General features: G+C 39.3%; 1 pseudogene; it reads right to left on the minus strand.

The window, feature by feature from the left end:
- Positions 1-996: 996 nt before the first annotated feature.
- Positions 997-26904, minus strand: part of LOC108407496 (vomeronasal type-2 receptor 1-like) — a 48388-nt pseudogene continuing 22480 nt past the window's right edge.

Below are 26904 nucleotides of genomic sequence, written 5' to 3' on the forward strand. Positions count from 1 at the left end.
ACACACACATACATAATGTACACTGACGTTTGTTTCTGGGTAGTTTGGCTCCACCCTTCTGCCGACTAGCCTATGGTGATACTTAACGGACCTGGGACCAGAAACCCACTCTTGCTCAGTCTTGCAGCTTTCGTTTCAGTAATCAGATCCAGCATTTTCCCGCCGTCCTCTCCGTGGAAGCTGCCTACTCCATACATCATATCAGTCCTTTAGATACCCTCCATGAATACATCACAGCATCTCCAGATTCCTCAGCATATCTGTTAGTTGGGAATGTTTCAGGTAAATCAGCTCTTACCAGATCACGAGAGCCAATTGTATGCAACACCTTCCAACTCCAAATTCAGGGATATCACATGGACACCTTGAAACTGGCCACCATGCAAGTATGTATAAACCACAGCGGTCAGTATAAATCTGCACCTTTGATTTCAGATAGTTGGTCCAGCATAACCACGGTCTACATTGTTTCTGAGGGCCCCTCTAGGCCTGGAACTAACTATAATACAGTAAACAGATTAAAAGTCTAAAATAAATAGGACCATTATTTGGACGCTAGTTTTACTGCATCAACACCCAAGTAAAAAGACATTTTGAACATAGGTAACTTAAGGAATTTCTTCTCTAGTCCTTTTTTCTCTTTCTGTCCTTGATAGGATTCTAAGAGGATACTAAAATAGAAATTATCTGCATTAGAATAAGGTCGAAAAGAAAGACACAACTTTGACCTAAAGGAATGTGACACCTTGGACTACAAAGGGAGAATAAATAACATTTTCTCCTACCAGTCTCTGTCCCAGGAGGTCTTGGGCTCTTAAATAGAACGGCTCCAACAAACAGTACTCCTCCTCCTGGAGAGCTGGTTGGTTCATGCGTGGCCACTCCGGGACGAGCTGCACGAGGCCAATCAGTCAAAAAGCCTGTGCCGTATTAAAACCTCCTGACTCCACTGGAAAAACCTAGTTAGGCCTCTGTTCAAATCACCCCGGGGAGGGCCTATGTGTCTGGAACTCGACGCCACCCAGAGGCAACCCTGTGCCGCAGGCCTGTCTGCTGATGGGGATCCAAACGCCGCCGCTGGGAGACCCCTTCGAGTGGGGGCTGCCTTTTCGGCTTCACCTGTTTCTGACTCATCGTAGCTCTCTGTTTAGGCAGTTCCTCAGCCAGCCCCGCTTTGTCCAGTTCCTTCTGACTATGAATGTCTCCAAAATTCAGCTCCAAAGTCACTGATTAGTAGACACAGAAAGGGTCTCAGGCACGTTTTCCTCCAATCTGCCTTTTAAAGGTGAGGGTCAGAGAAAGATGGTCACTTGCACAGATTAATACCAAAGCCGTGGTGAAGGCAGAACTACAACTCAGGACCTCCAATTTCAGGCCAGGGCTCCTCCCACTGAAATTCTGCCATCCTCTTTTCCACTGTCTCCCTCGGAGGCAGGAGAGAGAATGCATACTTGGGGGCAAGGAAGTAGCATCTTTATCACCCGTACACTACGGCAATCGCAGATTTCAGGGATCCCTAAATCCGTGAGAATGTCAAGGGTCCCCCAGGTGCTCAACTAATGGACAGAGTTCATTGAATTTAATTTGCGATGTTACTATTTTTAATTTATTGAGCCATTTTTTAAAAATCTTCCTGATGTAGCCCCCAAATAATAACTGAATTACAGAGACACAAAGGGGGGAGAATTTAACCAAAATAGTACAGTGCTTCCTTTAGAAATAATTCAACAAATAGGAAGCCTTAGTTTATTCACCTAAGTGGATAAACCTCTCAACAGACCTTCTGTGATGCCACTACGAAAAAAATAAAACAAAACTCCACTTAATTTTTCAATGTGAAGAATAAACAGTTGCTAAAAAACACAAACTTTAAGAAATCATTTTAGCTTCAAGCCTGCTTTAAAAAGAAAAAAAAACTGTTATGTTACTTAATGTTTTAGCAAATTCCCTTTAGAGCACAAATCATAAATTATAAAAATAGGTTTCCATGTGTGGCAATACAAACATTTTCATGGAAGCATAGAGGGTCTGTGCTTTTTATTTATTACCTAATTTACATTGGGATGATTCCCATTGTCTGCAAAGCAACAGGTTGGTTCATTTTTACATTGCGTAGAGAATCGCCAAATTACAAGGCTGACCAATGTGTGCATCAGAAGTCCCAGACACTACCTTCCTCACCTTGCAGATGAGAGAAGTGACAATACAGGGAGGTCCCAGGATGCATCCAAGGTCATACAACTAATTAGCCTCAGAGCCAGAAGTAGAGCCCACACCTCCTGACTCCCTGTATACTGCTGATCATTCTCACAGTTTATAAAGAATCTTTTATTACCAGTTTTTGTAAGCTTTCATTAGATTTATGAAAATTATAATAGTACTATTTCTAATAAATGTTGGCTCCTCCTAGTTATACACTCTTAATGTATCCATGTGTAACATCAGAATATACAGACTTTGTCAGTGACTCTCCCCCACTGGTCCTTAGAATGACACAAATGTTTCAGGGCAAGGGGAAAAGAGCCCAGGTTTGGGAGTCGGATGGGATGAAAAGTCTGAACCTCAATTCTGCTGCATATAAGAAGAGTAATGTTAAGTTATTTGATCTACTTAAGCCTTTGATCCTCAACGTTTTTCATTTAAAAATGGAACAATTCATGACCACTTTAGTAAGATTAATACAAAGCCCCTAAGATAGTGTCTGGATTTAGAGGGCTGAGGAAAGAATTTCTTTTGACATTTGAAATCTACCATATTTTTGGGCTGTCTAAATGTATTAGTTCATTCACTCAGATATTTCTTAGGCAAACAATTCTATAGTCAAACAATGTTTCAGATACAGTAGTGACCCAGATGGACAATGTCCTGGGGGCATTAGCCAGCAGGTACTGGTGTCTCTGAGGAGACACAATGAAGCTGGTCTTATATGTGCTGCAAAAACTGCAAACTGGACTCGGCGGCTATTAACAGAATGATCAGCTGCTGCCAGGGTACAGAGGCATTGCGGATGATGCTCTCAGAATCAGAAAGCAAGCAGAAAGCATGTCCTCCTCCCTCCTTCAACCGCCTGCTCTAGCACCCTCTATTGGGTTTAACAGAGTTAAACAGAGTGCCAGCCTGCAAAGCAAAAATGCAGGTTGCAATTTCTGCTCCCAACACCACAAGAAAAAGCTTCAACGGTAGGTAGGTTTGGATCATTAAGGACCATAGTTTAATAACGGATACAGATACATCCTGAGGAAGCTAATCCCTTGGCCAAGGCAAGATGACTGGGCCTCGATCTTTCTGCGCAAATTTGAGAAAAACCCTTTCCAATTACTGCTTAGAATTGTAAATGTTTATTGCAAAACACAAACTACTGAAAACAGTGCATACCTGTGTGGTTTCCTTTATTTTCCAAGGAAACATCTCTCTATGGGTTTGTGTGTTCTGAAGTATTTTAATATTGCAGTAAATTCAATAGAATGACATGTGGGGAGAGGGGAAGAAAGTAATAGATTCAGAAGATAAGACAGACCTGTGGGAAGGGAATTGGGAAAGAAATTTGGAAGATGACAGCTGTGAAGAACTTTGGGAGAAGAACTGAAGTCTCTATGGAGATTGACCAAGGTTTACCAAGAAGTATGCAAAAATTAGTCTGTCTCCCCATAAAAGCTACAATACAATTTGCATCACTTACAAATGTTTTGTGGACTTGGGTTTTTTTATTATTATTATTATTGTCATTGTTACTAAGGATAATACAGACTCTGACACAAAAGACAGAAGGACAGAAGAGCACATTATAATAATTATGTCTTCCTTTCACCCCATCTCCCAACCAATAAAGAATAAATATAATGGCAGATACATTGTCAAGGCTCATTTTCAGAAAACAAAATCCATCTAATTAGCTCAAGGAGAATAATTCTAGATATTAAGTACTGTACCAGATCCACTGGGAAGCTGAACAAAACAGAGCCTAGGGTGAGTTTTCAGGAATACCTCCCAAAGCCCCAATACCGAATTAAGACACCAACAGAGCAGCTGTCCCTCACAGTCAGGAAGTCACTGATTGCTTAATGCCCCACATTTGTCACAGTCCACACCAAAGTTGGGGCCAGACCATGGCCCTTCTGCTACCATTGCTTGAGGAAAACCAAATGTGCCTGCTTTGGTGCTCACTAACAGAGATGGCGAAGAGCAGCCTCCAAAACCCTGTAGTCCATTTTTGCCTTCTAAATACCAGATCTCACACAGAAATGCAGCTGCAAGAGAATCTATGCACTGTAGCCTTGAGCCTTCCCACTTTTGAAAGGGACTGAATGGATATTGAGTGAGGCCCTCCACAGGATCTGCTGAAGCAGAATTCCTCTGCAAGAGAGCAAAACATAGGAAAGGCTCTAGAAATAAAAACTGAATCATATTAGCAAAAATTTAGAAAAGTAGGGCAAAGGAACAAAAATCACAATCTAGAAAAACACTCGCTGACATATAAATATTTAGTAAAAGGTAAACATGGTATTTCAAATTCAGCCATTCAATTAAATGGGTGTTAGAATAACTGACCAACCATTTACAGAACTATAAAGTACATCTTTCACACACCACACAAAAAGCAAAATTCCAGGTGAATTAAAGAGCTAAATATTTACAAAGTAAAACTATAGAAGTATAAGAATAAATTATAAGGTAACATGGCTTAGCGTCAATAAGCCCTCTTAAGTAACTAGAAACTTAGAAATCACAAAAGAGAGAAAGCATGACACATTTAACTCCATAACATTTAAAACTTCAGTATCCCAAAGCCCACTGTATTGAATTAGGGTTAGCAACATTTGCAATATGGGAGAAAACAATTGCAGTATACACAACATTAATAACCAGAATACTTCAGAGAAACATAGAAATCAAGAGAAGCTAAAAAACTGAAGGAAAAATTTTCAAAAGAATATGGAGGCAATTCTCAAAAGAAACACAAATAGACAATATTTATATTATATATATTATATATAAGATATTCAGCTTCACTAGTAAGGAATGCATACTTCAAAAATGATGCACCATTTCTATCCACTAAAGTAACAATAATTTAAAAGATTGAAAATATATCAAAGAAGTCTGCTATCACTGTTCTTATTGAACATTTTACTGTAGGGTTAAGCCAATGTGAAACAGGAAAGAAAGAAACAGGAGGGGGGGAGAGAGAGAGAGAGAGAGGGAGAGAGAGAGGGAGAGAGAGAAGGGAGGAAGAGAAGGAGCAAAGGGAAAGAAGGGAAGGAAGAAAGGAAGGAAGGAGGGAAGATTGGAAATGAAGAAATAAAACTCTACAAGAAAAGTCTCAAGGATTTACAAGAATCCTAAAAGAATTGTAAATGGGTCTAGCAAAGCTGCAAAATACAAGGTCGGTATACCAAAGTCAATTGTGTCTCTATGAGCAATGAAAACACTGAAAATTGAAATTTTAAATAAATTTATCATTTTTAATAGCATCAAAAATCACAAAATATTTAGGGATATATCTAACAAAAGGTGTACAACTTGCATGCTAAAAATCACAAAACAATGCTGAGAGAAATTTTAAAAAGACCTAAGTAAATGGACTGATGTACTGTGCTCATAGATGGGAAATTCTATATCATTAAAATACCAACTCTCCCCAATATTATCTATCAATTCAATTCAACCCCAATAAAAATTCTAGCCTGAGTTTTTGCAGAATTTAACTAGCAGACTATTTATATTTATATTTATATTTATATTTATATTTATATTTATATTTATATTTATATTTATATTTATATAGCAAAGCAAACGACTTAGACTAGCTGAAGTAATTTTGAAGAAACAAAGTTAGAGGATTCATACTACCTGATTTTAAGACATCCTATAAAACTACAATAATCAAGAGAGTGTGGTATTGGCATGAGGAGAGGCATAAAGATTAATAGGACAGAACAAAAAGTCCAGAAATAAACTTACACATACAGGGTCAGCTGATTTTTCAGACAGGTGCCCAGGTAATACAATTAAGAAAGGATAATCTTTTCAATAAATGGTGCTGGACAGTTGATTCTCCATAAGAAAAATATGAACCATGGCATACACTATATACAAAAATGAACTCAAAGTGGGTTGTATACAAAAATGTAAAATCTAAAATTATAAAACTTCTAGAAGAAACCAGAAAAAAATTATTTGTAACCTAGAGCTAGGCAAAGATTATTTAGAAATTACACAAATGGCACAAATGGTATAAGAAAAAAATTAATAAACTGGACTTTATCAAAATTAAGAACTACTACTCTTTGAAAGATATACCACTAAGAAAATGGAAAGACTAATCACAGACTGGAAGAAAATATTTACAAAACACATATGTGATCAAATGCTTGTATTCAAAGTATATAAAGAACTCTCCCAATTTAATAATAAGAAACAACTGAATTTCTTAAAGTGGGCAAATGATTGAAACAGATTCTTCACTAAAGAAGAGATATGAATGCAGATAAGTACATGAAAAGATGCTGAACATCATTACAAATTAGTGAAATACTAATTCAAACTACAATGGGATCCCACTGCACGCCAACTGGAAAAACTAAGATTTAAAAACAGGAAGAAAAGGAAAAGAGAAAAGAAAAAACCCTCACAATGTCAAGTGCTTGCAGTGTAGAGTCACTAGAACTTTCATTAATTACTGGCGGTAAAGCACAGTGGTACAGCCACCGTAGGAAATATTTCAATATTTCTTTAAAAGTTAACTGTACACTTACACCGCCCAGAAAGCCACTCCTAGATATTTACTTAAGAAAAATGGAAATGAATGTCCACAGAAAGAACTACATATGAATGTTTATAGTAGCTTTCACACAGTCATCAAAAACCTAGAAGCAAGTTTAAGAATCATCTGGTAAATGGATAAATTATTGTACATCTATGCAATGTAAGACTACCTAGTAATAGAAGATTGGACTAGTGATAACACAACATGCATGACTCTCAAAAGCATTATGTTAAGAAGCCAGATTTAAAAAATTATGTAATATAGTGCAACCACTGTGGAAAGCAATATGGAGGTTCCTAAAAAAACTAAAAATAGAAATACCATTTGGCCCAGTAATTCCACTTGTAGGAATTTACCCAAAGAAAACAAAATCCCTGACTGAAATAAATATATGCACCCCTATGTTTAGTGATGCACTATTTACAATAGCTAAGATGTGGAAGCAACCTAAGTGTACATCAATAGATGAATAGATAAAGATGTGGCACATATACACAACAGAATATTATTCAGCCATAAAAAAAGAAATCCTTCCATTTGCAACAACATAGATGGATCTAGAGGATATTATGCTCAGTGAAATAAGCCAGGTGGAGAAAGACAAATAACAATAATTTAATTTATTTGTGGGATATAAAAACAAAGCAAAACAGAAGTAACAAAACATCAGTAGACTCACCAACACCGAGAAGTGACTAGTGGTTACCAAAGGAGAAGGGTTGGAGAGGGGGGTGAAGGGGATAAAGGGGCACAATAATTCATGATCACAATATAAATCGGTTACGGGGATGGTAGTACAGCATGGAGAATACAGTCTATGATTCTGTAGCATCTTTCTACATTAATAGATAGTAACCACACTAGTGGGGCTGAGGATTTAAAAATATGAGTAGCTGTTGAACCACTGTGCTGTATTTTTGAATAAGATTGTATATCAACAGTACTTCAATTAAAAAATTATATAGTATATCAAATTCTAGAAAAGGCAAAACTATAGGTCAGTCTCTGGCAAAAGCTGAGAGCTGGGAGGAGACTGACTACAAGAGGCATGAAGGGACATTTGCAGTGATGAGAATGTTCTGCATCTCGGTCATGGTCCTTGCTATGCAGCTTCTTTTTGCCTTTGACAAAGCTCATCAACTGTGCACCTAAAAATGGTGAGTTTTACTATTCTTAAATTACATTTCTATAAACCTGACCTAAAAAAACTCTGTATGTACAGTATAAACTTTTCAACTCTATAGTTTGATAATTTTTTTTTGAAATACATCTTACTGTTCTTTTTCCCCTTCCTTGTATTTGAACTTCTCCCAGTTGAGCTAGAGACTGAGGACTGTTTGAGCAAAAATAGAAAATGAAAGAAATATTCAGTGTTCGGCAGAGGAATTACAAATGAGGAAGTTTTAGTCTATAGAAGAAAGAAGGGAGGGAAGGAGGCCTAAGGAACAGAAATGAACAGAGAGACTGGGAAAGTCTTGAAATCCAAATGTTGAGAATGAATTCCATTACTTTACAATTCCCTTTTAAAGCAAGGCTTGGCCAGCTGAGTCTAAAATTTTCAAAATCCAAAGGTAAAGAAAATTCAGGAGTTAATACCCACCTAAGGAGAAGGTAGAAACATTTCTGACTGAGGAGGAGATAAGAAAAGGACACAATGCTAGGTGCTCTCAGGGGAAGTAAAGAGGAGGACAGGGTCAGAAGGAACCCCCGCGGACATCCCGGTCCCTTGGCGTAGCCAGGGGACAGTGAAAGCCTCAAAGGAACAAGCCCCATGTCAGCAGAGCACTGCATCCTGAAGAGCCCGGGGAGAATGGCTGAAAGCACTCACTCTGCGGTCTGCAAATGGTAGACAGTGCGGATAATACAGTGTGGGGTTCCTGAACCCGCAGAAAGCGTTCTGGAAAGATAACCCAAAATCGTAACTAATGATTACCCACAGTTGGGACTTCTGGGGAAATGCAATGAAAGACAAACTTCACTTTGTACTCTGTACTTCTGTATTGTTTAGGTGCTATATTACAGTGAATACGTGTGTGTGTGTTTACTGGTGTAATTAAAACTAAATTTTACATTTTTTAAGAAAATATCAGTAAATACAGGAAAACATCAATGGTGAAATTAAAATCATACACAATCCCAGCTTGTAGAAATAATTATTGTTCACATCTGATGTGAAGAGGTCCAACATCATCTAGAAATATACTTTAAAATTAAAATTACAGTTGTCCTGTGATATTGTTTTAAGGTCCCTTTTCTTAGCTACATGATGTATCACGAAATTTTCCAATATAATTGGAATCATTATAATTATGAATGACATTTTTGAGCACAAATTTTTAATAAAATCTTGAACACCCTGTACTTTTTCTCGTACATTACATTAAGAGAGCATTTCCCCATTAAATAGCCCTTAAAATAACTATACAGTATTTTACTGCATTTCTATATCATAATTTATTTAATTAACTTCCTATTGTTCTGGTTTAAGGATGTTTTTTAGGAGGATACAGCAAATAAAAGCAATGCTGAAAATCTTTTCATACATCTCTATTTCCTACAGATAAATTTCTGTAAGTGGAACTACTAGGTCAGAACCAGAAAAAAATCTTACACCATTTAATACATATTATCAATATTCTTTCCAGAAAGTCTGAACCAATTTTCACCTACCTAATATGAAAAAGCTCATTTCTGCCTTTAAAACTGAGAGTTAACATTTTAATTTTTCTAAGGGGACCCATGAAAGTAATGCGTCATTGATGGTTTAGTTTTCATTTCTTTATAAATGATGTTGAGCATCTTTATTTTATTTCCTATAAAATCACTAACTGCTTGTATTTCTTCTTTTGTGAATTTTCTTTTGATATCATTTTCTCACTTCACTTTTGGAATTGGAAGGATTCATCATTCAGGTGTTTTTAGAAAGGCATGCATGGGATAATGCAAAACTCTAGTTTCAAGGAAAGTCTGTAAAAAAGAAAAAAAACCTCTGTAACATTAACTGTGAACTCAATAAAACTTTTTTGCATAACTCAGAAAAAAAAGTGTGACTCAGGCACATGGCTTTACAATGGTTCAATGGCACAAATCTAGCATTTAGTGTTTTTTAAAACCAACATCACAAGCACCTTATCAGCATTATCTCATTTAATCCTTCTAATTCTGAGATAGGTAGTGTTAGGATACCCTTATAACAGAGGAGGATATTTAGACACAGACAGGATAAAATCTCAGGGATGGTAAGTAATTTTACATGTCCTTAAATGTCTCTTTTACTGACCAAACTTATAGCATTCTTTCAATGACTGTATGAATCTGTTTCCTTCCCTGCCTAGAATGTAAACCCCGAAAGATGAGGCCCATGTCTTCACTCTCATCTCTCCTTTCTCCTTTCCCCTCACTAGCACATAGATTTTATTGCTGGGGCCACAGCAAGAAATGAGCAAGTATTTGGTGTTTTTTCACACTGACCAATGGAATCCTAACTCTTGTCATTAACTACCAAAAAGGACCTTGTGAGTCATCTAGTCCAGATCAGATTTTGTATCCCAATTTGTCAAGGCAGTGCCACTCACCATGGGTGGGCAAATAGAGGCACAGGACTCCTATCTTTTCACTACCTCTGGAAGTTCTGGGCAGATACACCTGCCTTTGACACATTGTTACATCTTCTGTCCTAAGGCTTTCTGCACAGTCAGCCCTCCTCACCAGTTCCCCCTGTATCTTGGTTACACTGACCCAAAATACCAGCCTCCAGTTCAGCCAGCACCTGATACTGTATAGTGATAGGGCCGGTGACATTATTAAGTGATAAGGCTTCTAAATCTGAGAAACATCACATGGCCCCATTTACCCTGCTTTTAAAATGCAACATTAATGCATTAAGGTCAAAAAGCTAGGTATCCATTACTGGCCTTTCAATTAGAAGTTTGAAAGGAGGCTACAGTATGAAAATAAATTGAGTCAACTTGAATTTTGGATATTTCACTTCCTTTGAAGTAGAAAATAAAGAATGCAAAAAGATCCAAGAATAGGTCATTATTATTCTTTCCCTGCTTCAAGGCTTAGAAACAGTTTCCATTTGTATTGTGATGGGAAGCATTAAAATACAGGCAAGAAGCATAGCAGATATTTTATGTGACTGCCTTTAAGAGTTCATGGTAAGCTATCCATAAATGATTAATCCTGTCTTCTTTTGACTACTGCAGAATTACCATACGTTTATCCACACATAGACTAGTACAGCAGGCAATTATAGAGACTAAAAGAAGCAAAATACTGATGTGGAGCAATAGAACCCCCATATATACATATATTTTTAATTGATTAAATCAGAAAAGTCAGTTGAGCCCGTGTCATGCTAGTGCTGGATGGGAATTCTTCCCTACTCCTGACTCCTTCGCCACAGAGAAAGCCTAACCAGAGTAACACCTGTCGCATCTCTCCACTGCCTACTCACCCCTCAGGGGAAGTGGAGTGACATAGCTGAGCTCAGACACCTTAGATGTCATTTTCTTTGGGTATGAGAGGCCCATAAGGCACGGAACTTTTCCTGGCTTTCTCATGATCCAAGTGTTCTGTGGGGAGGCCTGTCCCAGTCCCACATTCCCTATGACTGAAGGTAGGTCAACCGAATTCTTGGGATCAGATTAAGGAAACCACCTGACCCTCACAATAAGCTACATCCTCAACTTGGTGTTTGTCCTAAGAAATATGGCATTTTGGCCTCCCATTTGCTACTGTTTGACATATCTTATTTTGTTATAAACCCAGAGAGGAGAGAGGGATATCAATTGTTGGCATTCTCAATGACTGCAACTTTTCATGGGCTCGGAATTGAAACCTGCCACACTAAAAATCAAGAAAATGTGTGGAATTGGGGAGGCAAAATATTCATGCCGAGAAGCTTTTGGTAGGTTCAGTGAAGGCAGTTGTGACCCTTAACCTTTAGTGGGCAAAGCATTTTGGTTTTAGTGGTTTGTAGAGGTTTATATTAAACCAGCTTTAGCTGCTGTGGCCTGAGCCAATGGATGGAAAGCATTAAGCCCACCAATGCTATGTTGACCTTGATGGGTGACCATGGCTCATGGTGGCTTTGTCTATAGGCTAAAGACAATTTTCCCAGAGGCAAGTCATCTCATTTATTGTAATGATGTTTTAAATACCCGACAGTATACTATTGGAGCCCAGGGCATGCTGCACCAAGATGTGCCACAGTGGCCTACTGATCACTTTGAATTAAAGTGACTAGAGAAGAAGCTGGTGCAGGAGGGACACTCTCACCCTCCCATCCCCCTCCCCAAACCAGGAAATGACTCTCCCATGTGGAAGTTACCCTCCCTGGACCTGGAGGGTAGAAGGTATCCTTATCCCCAGAGATAGGGAATTTAGAGCCAGGAAGGAGGCATAAAAAAATTTTTTTTTTACTAATTTACTACCCAAGCCAAGTGCTGTTTAAAATTTCAAGCTCCCAAACATAAATTTTCTTTATTCTATCAGTTCCACACAGATTTATTGCCTCTTTGTCCAAAATGTATAAAAGCTACCTGCCTTCATCATTTTTTTAGGTCTCGGTGTCATCATAGGCCTCTGTGCAGACGTAACAAAACTTTGGTTTTCTTCCTCCTGTGAATCTTTCTCATGTCAATTTGATCTTAGACTAGTTAGGAGAAGCTTAAAGGGTAAAGGAAAAATTTTCCTCCCCAAGTACAGCTTTTATTACAAAGCAGGTCCGTGTTTGAGGAAGGTCCAATATAGCCACACCATGATCATACAGCCGGATGCCAGTCCTGCATAGGAATTTTAAAAATGAACAAAAGATGTATTGAGTGTAGTTCCCTTGTATCTTGATTACACTGACCCAACACACCAGCCTCCCAGTACAGCAGCCACCTGATACTGTATAGTGATATTCAGAATGCATTTATTGAGCACCTACCATGTGTCAGGCCCTCTACCAGGTACGAGAAATTCAGAGATGACAAAGCAGAGCTTCCTGAGCTCATGATGCTCCCTTCCAAAGGCCATCACAACACAAGGTGGCAAGTGCTGTAATCAAAGCACCGAGAGGGTACCCACTGCCAACTTAGTGGAGAGAGGCTGCTCAGGAAGCTTCCACAGAGAAGTGATATGTTAGTGGAGTCATCAAGGATTGGAGGAAGAGAGCTGGCCAAAGAAGTTCAAAGAAAGAAGGCAGATTCAGGCACAAGAAGCCTTCCTCTAGTTACTAGAGGAGATGAATTCATGAAATTGTAAAAAAAAAAAATCTAGCTAGAGGGGAGGGAGGCCACAAAGGGTCAGGAGAGAACGACTGGCAGGAAAGAAAGACCAATGGGGGCAAGAGCAGAATGGTGAAGGGTTTTAGCCAGGAAGTGACAACATCAGACACATATTTTAGAAAGAGGACTCTTGTTGAGAAAGAAGCAGGTTAAGAGGGACAGAAAGTGCTGGGGCCATGGGTGTCAGACGGATTGGATGAAAATAAAGAGGAAAGAACTGATTTGAGAGCCATGTTGAAGTGGGAATTGACAGGAATTAGTAGATAATTGTGCAGGATGTGGGGCTTGGAAGGAGAAGAGGTGACAGCTGAAGGGAGAGGAAATATGTATAATGATTCTAGCTTTCTGATTTCAGGAATAATGTGGCTCGGAAGTGCCAGTGACTATGAAAGTAACTAAAGGAAGGCTTCCTTCCCCAATTGGAGTCTAAAATGCTTAGTCCATGGGGCTGGGAGTAAATAGACATAGGGGCCAACTAGCTAAAAATAATCTTACCTAACAGTTCAATTCTGTCTGAATTAATAATAGTGTAACTAGCTGCTATGATCTGATTGTGTTCCCTTACAATTCATGTTGAAATCCTCATCCCATAGGTGATGGTATCAGGAGGTGGGACCTTGGGAGGTGATTAGGTCATGAGGGCAGAGCCCTCATGAATGGGATTACTGGCCTCATAAAAGAGGCCCCAGAGAGCTGCCTTTCACCACGTGGAAGTAGGCCCTCTCAAGACACCTAATCTGCTAGGGCCATGATCTTGGACCTCCCTGTGAGACAGGGACCATGGGTTTAGACAGAGTAGGGTGAGGGCCTCTGGAAAAAACAAAGCAAGATAATCCATTCTGGGATTTGCTTTGGCCTGCTGGGGGGCCCAGCTTGTTTTTCTGACTTTACCCAGGTGCTGCTTTTCTTCCTCGAGCTCTAAACAAATGATTTGCAACCTAGAGGATGTAGCAAGCAAGCCCAAAGCAACGTAGTAAAAACAGGAAGGATTATATCTTGAAAATAAGATTGCATCTTAAAACCCAATTAGTTAAAAAGTAAGTTTCTTAACAAACAGACAATAAATCAGCCCAACTTGGGAGCAAAGCAGGCAGTCTTAAGAGATATGCTCCCAGACCAGGAAGCTGCTATCATGGGAGGAAATCAGAGCAGTAAAATTCTTATAAATAACCACGAAGACTAATAAGAAACCTAATGTCTATTCAAAGATAAACATTTTGGGACCACTTAACAGGTGTGCATGCCTAGCCCTTTGTCTCTCAACCGCCTATAAAACCCCTATGTAACGCACCACCCCAGGGCTCTCTTGTCCCCTCCTGGCCTGAGCCAGGAGCTCTGTCCTCTCCCTTTATCTCTAAATTAAAATCTCTGCCGTGCTCTCCTACCTTGAGTGTTGGCGAATTTCATTCTTTGACTTTGGGAACACCCTGACATCACCTAGCTCCAGAACAGTTAGAAATAAATCATTTTTGTTTTTAAGCTATACTTCTATCCTATTTTGTTACAGCAGCCCAGACTAAGACACTAGCTAAAGTTATTGTTTACTATGCGCCAGGCTTTGTGCTTAAAGAAATAAAGTAACTTACCTAGGATTAAATAGCAAGAAAGTGTACTGTTGATTCCAAACCATGTTATTCTAAACCCATTGCTTTTAGTTATTTTGCTCTGCTTTTTCCAACCAGTTTCAAGACTAGGGCAACAAAGCAAATCACTTGCGTCTTTGTCTTCTCCAATCAAGGCCTTCACTGAGGATGCTGGCTCCTCTGTCAGTCTGCTTAACACTGTGGGAAGATATACTTTTAAAGTGAAGTTGATAAAGCGACGGCCATGAAACTAACAAACAAAGAAAGAAAAATCTAATAAAGAAGTAGTGAGTAATTTATGCTTTACCGTAGAAAACTCTGCATTTGACCTATAAATCAATATACTCGAGCACAAAACAGTGGGGCACCCTGGAGAGAATCTTCAAAGAGAAGGTAGAAATCAACTTTGGTGTCTTTGAGAAAAGGGGGAAAAAAGACATTTGCTGCTTAGGCTATGATGAAATTCTTTGCATATGATCAGAACTATAAGTGACTCAAAGAGATTGTATCTTTCTGTTGCACATGTCATTTGTCCCAGCAATGGTGGCTGTGTTAGCCTGTCATTTTCTAGAGACCAGGAAGAGCACCTGAATGACATACCCATTTTCATTCTCTTGACACCACCTAGAACATGGCTCACTTCTCCAGAAGCACTTGTGAAGTTACTATACAAACTAAAGACAGAAAGGAGAAAAGGTCTGTGTTTACTCACAGGTATTTAAACTTTAAAACGGCAAAGAAAAAGCTGGAAGTTTTTCATTCATATTTTTTAAATACTAGTGAGCTCTGGCAACTACTCTCAGAAAACCATTTTCTACCCAAGTGGCTTTATCAGCTTAACTGATTCCCTTATGAATCAAAATTTCAAAAGGCAGTAAAAGCCAGTACAAAATAATGGAATTATTTTTGGAAGTTATACTAGGTGCCTACATTGTGGTTTTCTAATATGTCCCCTTTTCTTTTGAATATGCATTTCATATGTCAATGTCTAAATTATATCAGGATCTCTGTTGACAGTATCCAACTAGCCACAAACTGTTGAGAACTCTGCTCTTGGTCCAATCCATCATGATCTCTTGCCTAGACAACAGTGATCCTTCCAAATTGGTCTCCCAGTTCTCAGACTAACCCTGCTACAGCCTTTTCACCACAAAGCAGGCCATTCATTCTCACTGCTGTTACAGTATCCCAATGTGTGAGTATATCTCAATTTCTTTATCCATTCTACTGTTGATGTGCATTTGGGTAGCATTTTGCTTGAGTATCACAATTATCCAATTTATCTTTTTGGTAAGCATACATAGTTTAGTAAATATATTCCTGGGAGCGAATCTCTTGGGTCATAGGGTATGCCTATATTCAGCTTCCATAGATAACTGCAAAGAGTTTTCCTTAATACTGTATTTTCATTTTGCTTTACCTCATTTCTTATTCCATTCAGCCTTTAAAATATCTTCTGTGTTTCTTTTACATTTTTCTTTCAATGTTCAGCAATAAATAAAAATATTTTTAAAATCTAATTATTCTAAGCCCAGGCAGAGAAAGACAAATACCAAATGATTTCACTTATTTGTGGAGTATAAAAACAAAGCAAAACAGAAGGTAAAAAATAGTAGCAGACTCATAGACACCAAGAAGGGACTAGAAGTTACCAAGGGAAAGAGGTTGGGGGGGGTAGGGGTAGGGGGAAGGGCACAATAATTCTCAGTCACAATATAGGTTGGTCATGGGGACACTACTACAGCACAGAGAACACAGTTAACGGTTCTATAACATCTTATTACATTGATAGAAAGCAACCACACTAACGGGGGTGAGAATTTAATAATATAGGTAACTGTTTAATCACTGTGTTGTGTATTTGAAACCGACATAAGATTGTATATCAATGATACTTTTTTAAAAAATCTAATTATTCTCCAAAAGTATGAAATTATTTCTGAAAAAGTAAAATGTTTTTCATAATTGTGAATATTCAAAACAATGTGTTTCAAACTCCAAAGCCATTTCCACGAGGCACTCAAAAGCGTTCTGAGTGATGGAGCATTGGCAGGAAAACGGGCAGCCACCTACCACACCATTATACAGCAAACACACTAAACAGTGCTGGAATATTTATTGATAATATCCATCATATGCTAGTAGTATCTTATGAGTAATTTGAGATTATCTTTGCCTTCACTTCACCCCATTAGCAAAAATAACTATGATCATTTTCCCAAAGCATCAAAAACCCTTGTTCTCATTCTCTTCCAGCCCCATCATAAGTTTCAAGATGACCCAGGTTAAAAGCAGTACGGTTTCATTTGATAATATGGATTTGAGCCCTCTCCTTTTTTGTCCCTGTTGTCCTTGTCCTGACCAATTTTGATCATACTCCCAATAATTTCTCCTCATTGGGGGCTCTATTCTTGAAAGGCACTCTTGTTTACTAGTTTCAAGAGTACTGAAAGCCCAGACCCCAGGCTAGACACCATCAGGCCTTCCCAGAATCTATTTACAGTCATCCATGAATTGGAACCCACAAAGTATTCTCTCTGCTTGCACTGAAGATGGCAGCATCATAAAATGAAAGGAACTTGGATCACTACATGAGTCAGGGTCCCAGCATGAAACAGCTGGTACACTCACACGAGAAGAGAATTCACAGAAGAACTATTCACATGAGTGTTAAGGTAAAGGATCTAACTAGAATGGTAAAGCACCTGGGACTAGGAACAATGGGAATTGTTTTTATAGGTCTAAAAGGAGAAGAGGATAGATCAGCACCCAGTGTGGCACCCAGTGAGAGCTACAGCCCTGGGAGAGGGGCCACAGGTAAAGGAATGAGCTATGGCTGAAAGAGCAAAGACACTGACCTCTCCTCTCACTCTGCAATCTCCCCCTGGTGCCTGTCATTGGCAAAACCCACTGGAAGCCACAGGCAAGCGAGTTTATGTGATGCAGTCTGTCGAGGCACAGAGCAGAATGGGGAAGGCAGAGAATGGGTCTGGTGGAGTGAATACAGTTTATCCAGCAGCATCCCTGAGTCAGTGCCTGGAAGGAGTCCATCCAGGAAAGCAGTTTGACCAGTATAATAACACATACATTAGCCTAATGTGTGTTGCGTTACTGTTACACCTCTAAGATTTAGAGGTTGTTTGTTTCAGCTGTTAACTTACCCTAACAAATATATCTGGTCCATTTGGATTTTTGTAGCATGCATTTCATATATTCAAACTGTTTTTCCAAAACGATTAGCAGAAATGTGTAACAATCCTCTAAAAATGTAAATGAGTGAATATCATAGATATTTTTACATAAATTGTTAATAATTCTACCTTAAGATTATAAATAATTGCTCCATCTTCAGATGTTCCAAAGAGAAGCTTTTTACAGTGACAGCTCAAAAGGAAAAAAACTGTAGGGGGGATAAAATATTACATTCTCTTCTTCAGAAATGAGACTAAGGAGAAAATACCATAGGAAAACAGTCAAGTGAATATCATGGAAAAGTTACTTTCACGTTTGCCCACTCCCATTTCAACTCACAGCCTTCCTTTTAGTCCTGCTTTCCCTCCTTCTTTCCCAGTTGAAGTACCTATTGTTCTCAAGCTGGCCCCTACTATCTTGGACACCCACTGCATTTTCCCTACAGGCTCTTTCCACCTCCTCCACCTCTGCTACACTCCAGGCCTCTTCAACTTACATTGAAACATTGCTCCCGGCCTTGCTAGGTGAGTGTCAGCTAACTCTATTCATCCATCTATTCATTTTTTAAAAAAATCATCAGGTACTAATTAAGTGCAAGATATATTCTAGATGTTAAGACTATAAAGATATGTATATGACAAGGTCACTTCACACAATAAATTATAACATAGAGATAGAGAAAATACATGGAAGCAGATAACCTAGTATAAGGCAGAAAATGGCCAGTAACATAAAAGAGGCACAGATAAAGTCCTACAGTTTACTTTCTTTCGTATGGCCAATTCCTTCTTATTCTTCAGGAACCCATTCAAGTGTCTCCTCGCCCAGGGAACTTTCCCTGACCCTGACTCACCCTGCCGTTCCTCTATTTGTTCCCCCACTCCCAGTCACAGCTTCATCACCTCATAAGGTAATGGCCAGTTTTTTACCTATCACCCCAAACAACTGTAAGTCCCTGGATGTGGGGGACAGTGCCTTGTCTTTGTACACTTTCTCTACCTCACTGAATGTGGGGCACACGAAGCCTTCAACAATGAATGCATCAGCGGATGGGGGGCTGGAGTACTGTTAGAGCATTAGAGGTGAAGGGGAGTAGTGTGAACAACACGAAATCAGGAGAATAGAAGGTCAGTTCCAGGAATTGCAGAAGTCTAGTTGGATTGTGTTATAATATATATATATATATATATATAAAACAATATATAATTGCTGGACTCTGGTTGGATGTGGGCAGCAAGGTGGCAGGTGACAAATGGTGAAAATAAAAGACAATAAAAGCCTATAAGGTCTTAACTGTCTGGCTAAGGCAGCTGGATACATGCTGAGGGTGGAGAGCCACTGGGAGCTGATGAGCAGGAAGAGATAAAATCAGAGCTGTGTTTTAAGGAAATTAATCTGGCAGTTGAGATATCTTTCCCTTTTCTATAATATATTCACTTTCTATCAGGAATTTTCTTTGCCTTAACCCAAAGGACTTAATCTTATGGTATGGGTTTGAGGAGCCCTGATACACATTTCTTTTTCCAAAAAAGCTCAAACCTCCATGTGTCTAGGTTAGCCTTGAATAAAGTGTTGTTTTGCAATTTTTCTTTCACGCAATTAGTCTTTATGCTGCTCCCCAAGACAACCACATTATTTTGATGTAACACTCTGAAATTAATTGTGAGCTGATCCCCAAGGCCCTTCACATAGTTACCAGCAAATGCTCACCCCCAGTAGAGAGTGGTTCTATGACTTTTATATGCGATTCTCTTACAAGGCAACATGTGCGGATAGAGATTCCAATCAGGTTTTCACTGAAAATAATTTTTAAATGACACATTCATCCAAAGAGAAATTATCTTTCAATGTTATAAGAAATATTTTGATACTTGTACTAGTACTAATTACAAAGAATAAATCAATACTAAAAATTAAGCCATCATCCTTTGACAATCACATAGTATTCAATTTATCTGCCATAAGCCAGTTTCTGTAACAATACATGTGCACCAAATCAACAACTGATAACTTCGACCATTTTAGATGAAAGTTCCATCATAAAACTGTAAAGTTTTATAAACATTAAACATGCAAGTTCTATTGTTATTTTGTTTTTAATAACATTGATTTTCTCTAGTTTCCCAAACTTATTGCTGATCAGAAAAATAAATAATTGCAAAGAACCCAAGTCCAGTAAGTATTACTGGGTTGTGGGATACAAAATGACTTTGATATTGTCCAGATGGACTTTTGGAATTATCTTTTTGGATACCACATATTCAATAGTTAACATTTCCAAAAAAATGGGTTACTCTGAGATTGAAATATTTTGATTCTACAAGTAAAGCAAGTCACTAGACTTGAGCCATCTTTCAGCTTTTTTTTTAGTCCCAAAATGGATTATTGAGAATACTCAGGCTGTATGTACAACTGAGGAAGAAACTGACTCAGATTCTCATTTTCCTGTTATTTGATACTTTGACAAACTACCCTTCTTTCGAAGTCCATCCCTGGGTCAAGTGAAGGGACAAAGAAGGCAATTTCCCCACTCTTCATGCGGCGGTGCAGCCTCTACTCTAAGACTCCTAAGGCTGTGATGCACAGCACTAGAACTCTCGGGGCATGGACGAAAGAACAGATGCCTTCACAGAAGCTACCTCCAACAGACGAGCTCACTTTTGATCTTTGCGGGACTTTGGTGCAAACTTTCTATTTAGATTTCAGGATGCGCATCCCCTTCATCTGGTCCGGAACACCCATTCTTTAAAAATCAGGACGTAAACTACTGACAGACTTGTCCTGACAAACGAGTCACCTCAGTTTCACTATCTGCTCCCACAAGCCTGCATGAATCTTTGCCTGGTTTGGTGAACAATTCACAAACAATATTAAGTTCTCTTGAAAAGAGAGCTTTCTCTGATCCTGTTGGTTTCCTAGAACCAAGCACATGGGTATTTGGTTTATCAGCATTTCTACAAATTCAGTTTTCCACACATTTAATTCATATGCACATGAATATGTGTAAGTCATTTTTAAAGTTTCATATCTGTAAGAAGATTTAAAATATTTTGTATAACATTCCAGTTAACTCTGGATAATTGGAGGGCAAGTATCTATTATTTAGATATTCCTAAAAAATATCTTTCATTCTTTACCTCTCTTAGTAAACATTTGCTTTTTCTTTTTTGCCATCCAATCACTATATAATCAATTTAATAACTGTGTTGCTGACATGTTAATTCCCTTCATTTTTATTTTTTTAAGCAGAAAAATGGGAAATTTGGAGTATATAGGCCTTACCTTCCCTCTGGGAGAAACTTGTCCATTACCATTATGAATTCATGGAGAAATTGAGTTTTGTTCAACTTTCAATTCCTTCAATATTCTCTGTTTGCTGCAGAGATCTTTGAAACATAAATTCTCATACCAAATGCCCTGCTCCAAGGGAAAGTTTATGAGCAGTAACTCTTCCCTCAGTCACAGAAAAGCTGTCTATTCCATAGAGGCATTAACAGTATATAGAACTAGATATTTCTTTGGTTTCTACAAGGTGACTTTGTTTAATGTAAATTTCTAGATCAGACACCCATGATATGAGAAAAAAAACATATTCAAAGACCAAATTTTTAAATGCATCATTTTAGATTACCTGTGCCTACCATACCCTCTACTATACATGCTCTTTATGCTGAAGTATTATGAAATGTTTGAATGAAGTGGTTTACAATTTTAGTAGTAACAGGTGTTCTAATTCACACTAAATGGTCTTTACAGTATGAGATTTCATATTCCACGCTAAGACTACATTATCAGAATCCAAATCCTCAATATTACCCCCACAGCATCAGGCAGCTGCTGCAGGAGCAGCCTAAGAGGGAATGTTGAGCCATGTCAGCATTGTAGCTTTGAAGGACATAGGTAACTCACAACTCTGGTCATCCAAAACAGCTGACTCTATGGTATTAAGCTCACTGCTCACAGAGGCTGAAGTCAATTGTGCTTATCTACAGTGGGGACTCTTGTACCAACAATTTCATCAGTGTTCCTCTTTGGCCTTAGCAAAATAATGAAGCACTTGGGAGCAAATATACAACCCAACAAACCATAGCTGGATGCCAAGATTGCACAATGATTTTCCAATACAGTTAGGGGATGGATGTAAGTCGGGTTTGGACTGGGAAATTCTGTAGGCTAAGAACAGTGAAATAGTCTTTCCATGAATGCAAGACAGGCAAAGAGAAAAGCCCAGTGCCAGAGTGACCTGGCGGCCATGCAGGACTGGCTGTATGGCTTGCCAGTGAAAAACATGGAAGACAGCAATGTGATGCCCAGAGAAACCTGAATGAGGAAGCTCAGCTCCTGTCGCTGGTGTTCACAAGTGGAGTGTGCCTGTCTATCACATGCACAATTGTGACTGCCAAGACTACAATCTCCCCAAAGATGGAGAGAATGACCAACACGAATCCCAGGGCCTCATCATGAGTAAGGAATTCCACCTCTTCAAGCACACAATCACTCTTTTGCGCATTTGAACAATGGTCTCCATTGCACTGTTCACACTCCCTTTCACCTAATGAACAAAGAACAGAGGACTGACTGCAAGGAAATCCAGTTGTCCCCTTCAGTTATGAATAACCCAGAGCAGCCAAAGGCCCAGTGCAGGACTCACTGAGATCCCATTATATTTGAATATATAATTGTAAGATAAATTCCAGCCAAAATAAGCAGGCAAAGAGAGGCAACAAAGGACCAGGCAATTTATCTGAATGCGATCCTGGGCGAAGTTCACCAGCCTGTACAGACACAGGCTAGGGAAGTCGCACTCAACAGGGCAGGCAGCGAGTTTTTAGAGAAGGTAGTGGGGAGCAGAGCTTAGTTTTACAGTGGTGCGAGAATTGGCTAGCCTAAGGCACATTTTTCAGGTTGGGAAGGGGCAGCAGCCGGGGACTTCGGCACGTCATCAGTGTGATGTGCTCAACCCTCCCCCTAGTGCCTTCAACCTTACATTTCAGCCTTTTGGTCATAATGGGTAACGATTTGATCTGGCTACTTCTGGCTGACAAGGGGCATCGTTGGTGGGGGGGGGAGGGGATTCGTAGCATGTAGTTATAGTCTTCTGACTGCAAATATTTTGCTTTGCCTTCTCTAGAGGCCCTTATTCTACTCTGTCCAAGCTCATGGTCTTTGTTTCATTTTTTCTTTTATAGATAGAGACTTTAGCTGCTGCCAGGGAAAAGAGGCGATGACCGCTCTGGCTGCTTCATGCTGAGAAGGGGTGCAGTAAAGGGTGCAGCTAGGTCTCTATCACTGGTCAGTTGAGAGAGCCTCAGAAAGTTGGCGCTTTTATTCTGGAAGGACAGATTTGATGAGATTAAGAATACATGGCTGAATATGAGAACTAGAAATCTGAAGAGTTTAATTGAGAATTATAGCCAGGTATTATGGGGAAACTAAAATTTTGAATCGAGTTTACATCTCAATGATTAGTATTAGGACATATAGATAAGACTGCATTATTGACACAATACTTTTCTCTAAAATCACCCTTATTTTTATTAGTAGCTAGATTAAGAAAATAATTAACACTTGGCTTTATTATTTGCATAAGTGCAGCAAGAAGAGTAATTGATTATATAGGCTTTTTTAAATGTGCTTTGCTGGAACTTTTTGTAAGGAATTTTAGATTGAATTTTTAAAGGCCTCTCGAGGCCAGAAAGCCAAGTAAGACTTGCCATCAGGTTGTGCCTGCAGTACCTGTAGATTTGGGTGAATTCTTCTCTTCTCAAGGTTCCCAAGACATCTTGAGGTTCCTGCACCTGCCAGGAAGTGACCTTCTTTACTCACCTGGTAAGGCTGCTGGGAACTCTGTAAGCAAGGTACCAGGCTAGTTCTTCCAAAGGGCTTTGTTGGCTTTATAAAGTCAACCTTAGTTCCTTAAAGCTGTTCACATCTGAGTTTATGTATGTGTTTCTCAAGTATGACATTCCAGTCAAAGCTTTGGTAATATAACTAGTGTTTTTAATTGGTCCTCTTACAAGGAAAGCAGATTCTTATTGAACTTGTGCAAATAAACATACTACCATGAAATATAAAAATAGTTATTGAGGGTTTTTAAATTCTGGAGGGATTAGGTAGAGAGAAAGATAAAGTTTCAATTCTGCTTATAAAGGCAGTCATTTACTAAACTGTTGTCAGCTTAAGAGAACAAGCTTAAAATACTTTATCAGCAACATTTGAAACAAAAAGCTACAAAATCATCTTTAGTTTACTTAATCTTATGTAACTAATAGTTGTTCTGCTGAAATTTAGTTCTTTACTAATTTAGGAGTACCATCTGGAGGTAGGAAAATATTTTTCATCTACACACTTAGACACACAAACATACAAACTGAGCCACAATGACTACAGTCAGCAACACTTTTTACATAAAAACATATACACAGATAGACAAACCGATATAAAGACTTGAGTTACTGATATCTAATTGCTTTGTTTTTCCTCAGCTTTTTGTTTGTGGCTTCTGGAACTAGAGGGCAGGAGGAGTGTGTTCTGGTGGGGGAAGAGGGCAGTGAAGGCGGAAGGAGAGGGGGAGGGGGTGGTGCAGCCACCGGAAGAGGAGAGCAGGAAGACAGCATGGTTGAGAATGGACTTCCCAGGACTTTAAGATGGCCGCGACACATGTGAAAACAAAGGACTTAAAGATGGTGGTGGAGAGAGGGGGAGGGGATTGCGAGCTGAGGGAGGCAGGTGACTGAGGTTTTCTGGCAGATCTGAAAGGGAAGAAGGACTGGGCAGAGTAAGAGGCTGACAATCTTTAACTGGAGATCGGGCCAGGAGAACCTGAGTTATTAAACACTTTACATAAAGGTCTGGTTGGGATTGCAAAGTCCAAAAAGCTTGCACATATGGGATTTCACTCTAGTCTCCGCTCCAGTGGCAATAATTAATCAAGTTGGTGAGGAGGCTAAAATTGAAAGTTCCCTCAGGGGGCCAGCAAGACTGATTGTCCAAGGGATACTGAGGCCCGGCCTCAGAGCAAAGAAAGACTAGCTTCCATTTGCGAACTTCTCGGGACAAACATAGAGTAGCCAAATTAGAAATGAGACACCGCAGTGGGGTCTGAGCCTCCACTTTTGAGGGCTGGTTCCCCATGTCTGCACCACTTCCCAACTTATCCCACTGAGAGGAGCACCCAGCATCCCAAGTGTGCCAAGTCAGGGGAGACGTCCTGGGAGCCTGGGTGAGGGACGTCTCCCCCACTGCAGGGCCAGAGGAGGGTATCCTGGATACTTGCAACAGAGGGCTGAATGCCCAGACCTGGACGTATGCACGATTTCTAACGGACCAGGTGAAATGGAGTTAGGAAGGGAAGCAGACCAGGGGAAACTGAGGGTCTCACCAGAAAATAGTCCACGCAGCAGAGAGCAGGTTGAGTTCCTGGATCGGGGAAGGAGGGGGCGGGGCCGCCAGTGGCCGGTCGGGGTACCACACTCACACTCCTTCCCAGGTTTCGGCACCAAATGCAAGATAAATTCCAGCCGAAATAAGCAGGCGAAGAGAGGCAACAAAGGGCCAGTTTATTTGAATGCGATCCCGGGCGAAGTTCACCAGCCTGTATGGACACAGGCTGGGGAAGTCGCACTCAGCAGGGCAGGCAGCGAGTTTTTAAAGAAGGTAGGGGGAGGCAGAGCTTAAATTTAAAGCGGAGCAAGGATTGGCTAGCTTAAGGCACATTTTTCAGGTTGGGAGGGGACTTCGGCACGTCATCAGTGTGATGTGCTCACCCCTCCCCCTAGTGCCTTCAACCTTACAATAAAAAATTTTTTAAAAATCAGAACCATGATAAAATGGTCTTAGAGTGAGCAGCTAATATTACAGATTGAGAACTACTTTTGATTTTGGAAATTCAGTCTCCCTTCTTGGTTTCAGCCTTTCCTGCATGGGCCCTTTGCAGTAAGATGCTGCTGTCTTTCTCTTCCAAACTGAGGAATTGTGTATCCTCATAAACCTGAGAACAACCCACAAATGATTTCCCATATATGAAAAAATTAAGGCTGTTAGGGTAAACCAGTCAAGAGGATTGTAACAGGGATAAGGCTGAATAAAATATGAGTGTTTTCAGTCTTCCATTCAGCATCACCACCACCTACTGAAGAGAATTCTGTCTTTGCCCACTCAGCTTTACCCTCCCCACCCTCTAGATGCAGAATTGGAGGAATGGGTGGAGACGGACTGAGAATAAGAAGGGAAACAAAAATAACAACTATGTTGACTAAAGTTAAAAAATAGTTCGGGGAATTTAGCTGGGCAGAGGCCCTAGGGAGAATATTGTGACATAAGAAAAAGTTATTTGAGATGAGTTTGTAGTAGATAATAAATGGATTTCTTTAATGTTCTTTGAAAGATGCAGGTAAAGATTGGAATTCCCTTTTAATCATTTCTGACTGCTGTACTGGACCTCCTTTGCTCCCTGTACACAGACTGGCCCACATGGGATCCAGGAGTTCTTCAGATTGTGTTGTGCTTCTTTTCAGTTTGGGAGAAATTTCACATTTTTAAAAGTCTCTTCTAAATGAATTGCTCTTGAGGGCTTTTTGGCAAAAGACAAGTACAATTTATGTTATCTTTAACAGAAGGCAGGGATAAAAATAAGCCTGCTCCAACATGCTTTGTAAGGATAAGCATACCAAGCCCAGCTAAAATCTCATCATGAAGAGCAGAAATCCAGCCTGTTGTAGTGATGAATCCATCGAGGAGTAGTTACAAAATTCATCTGTTCTACAAACCTGGAGTGATTATGGCCTTAAGCCAATTGTCTTTAAAGATGGAATTATAGATCTTATAATTCCAAATTAGAGATAATTTGGTAGAACACAGAACTGTAATTCATTTATTTTTCCAATTATTCACTATTTTTCCATAACTAATGTTTAATCTATTTCAGAAATTGAAATTTTAAATACTTTCAATGAATCCATTTATATTTTGCATTTAACTTTAAAAAAAATTTTCTCTCTTAAATTCATGCAAGTCTTTTCCCCAATTGTTGCAATTTTAGAACTGAAACCCAATACTATGTTTTTTTTCATATTGCACAGAATAT

The sequence above is a fragment of the Manis javanica genome, chromosome 3 (genome assembly GCF_040802235.1).
Source record: "Manis javanica isolate MJ-LG chromosome 3, MJ_LKY, whole genome shotgun sequence".
In the NCBI taxonomy this organism is placed as follows: Eukaryota; Metazoa; Chordata; class Mammalia; order Pholidota; family Manidae; genus Manis; species Manis javanica.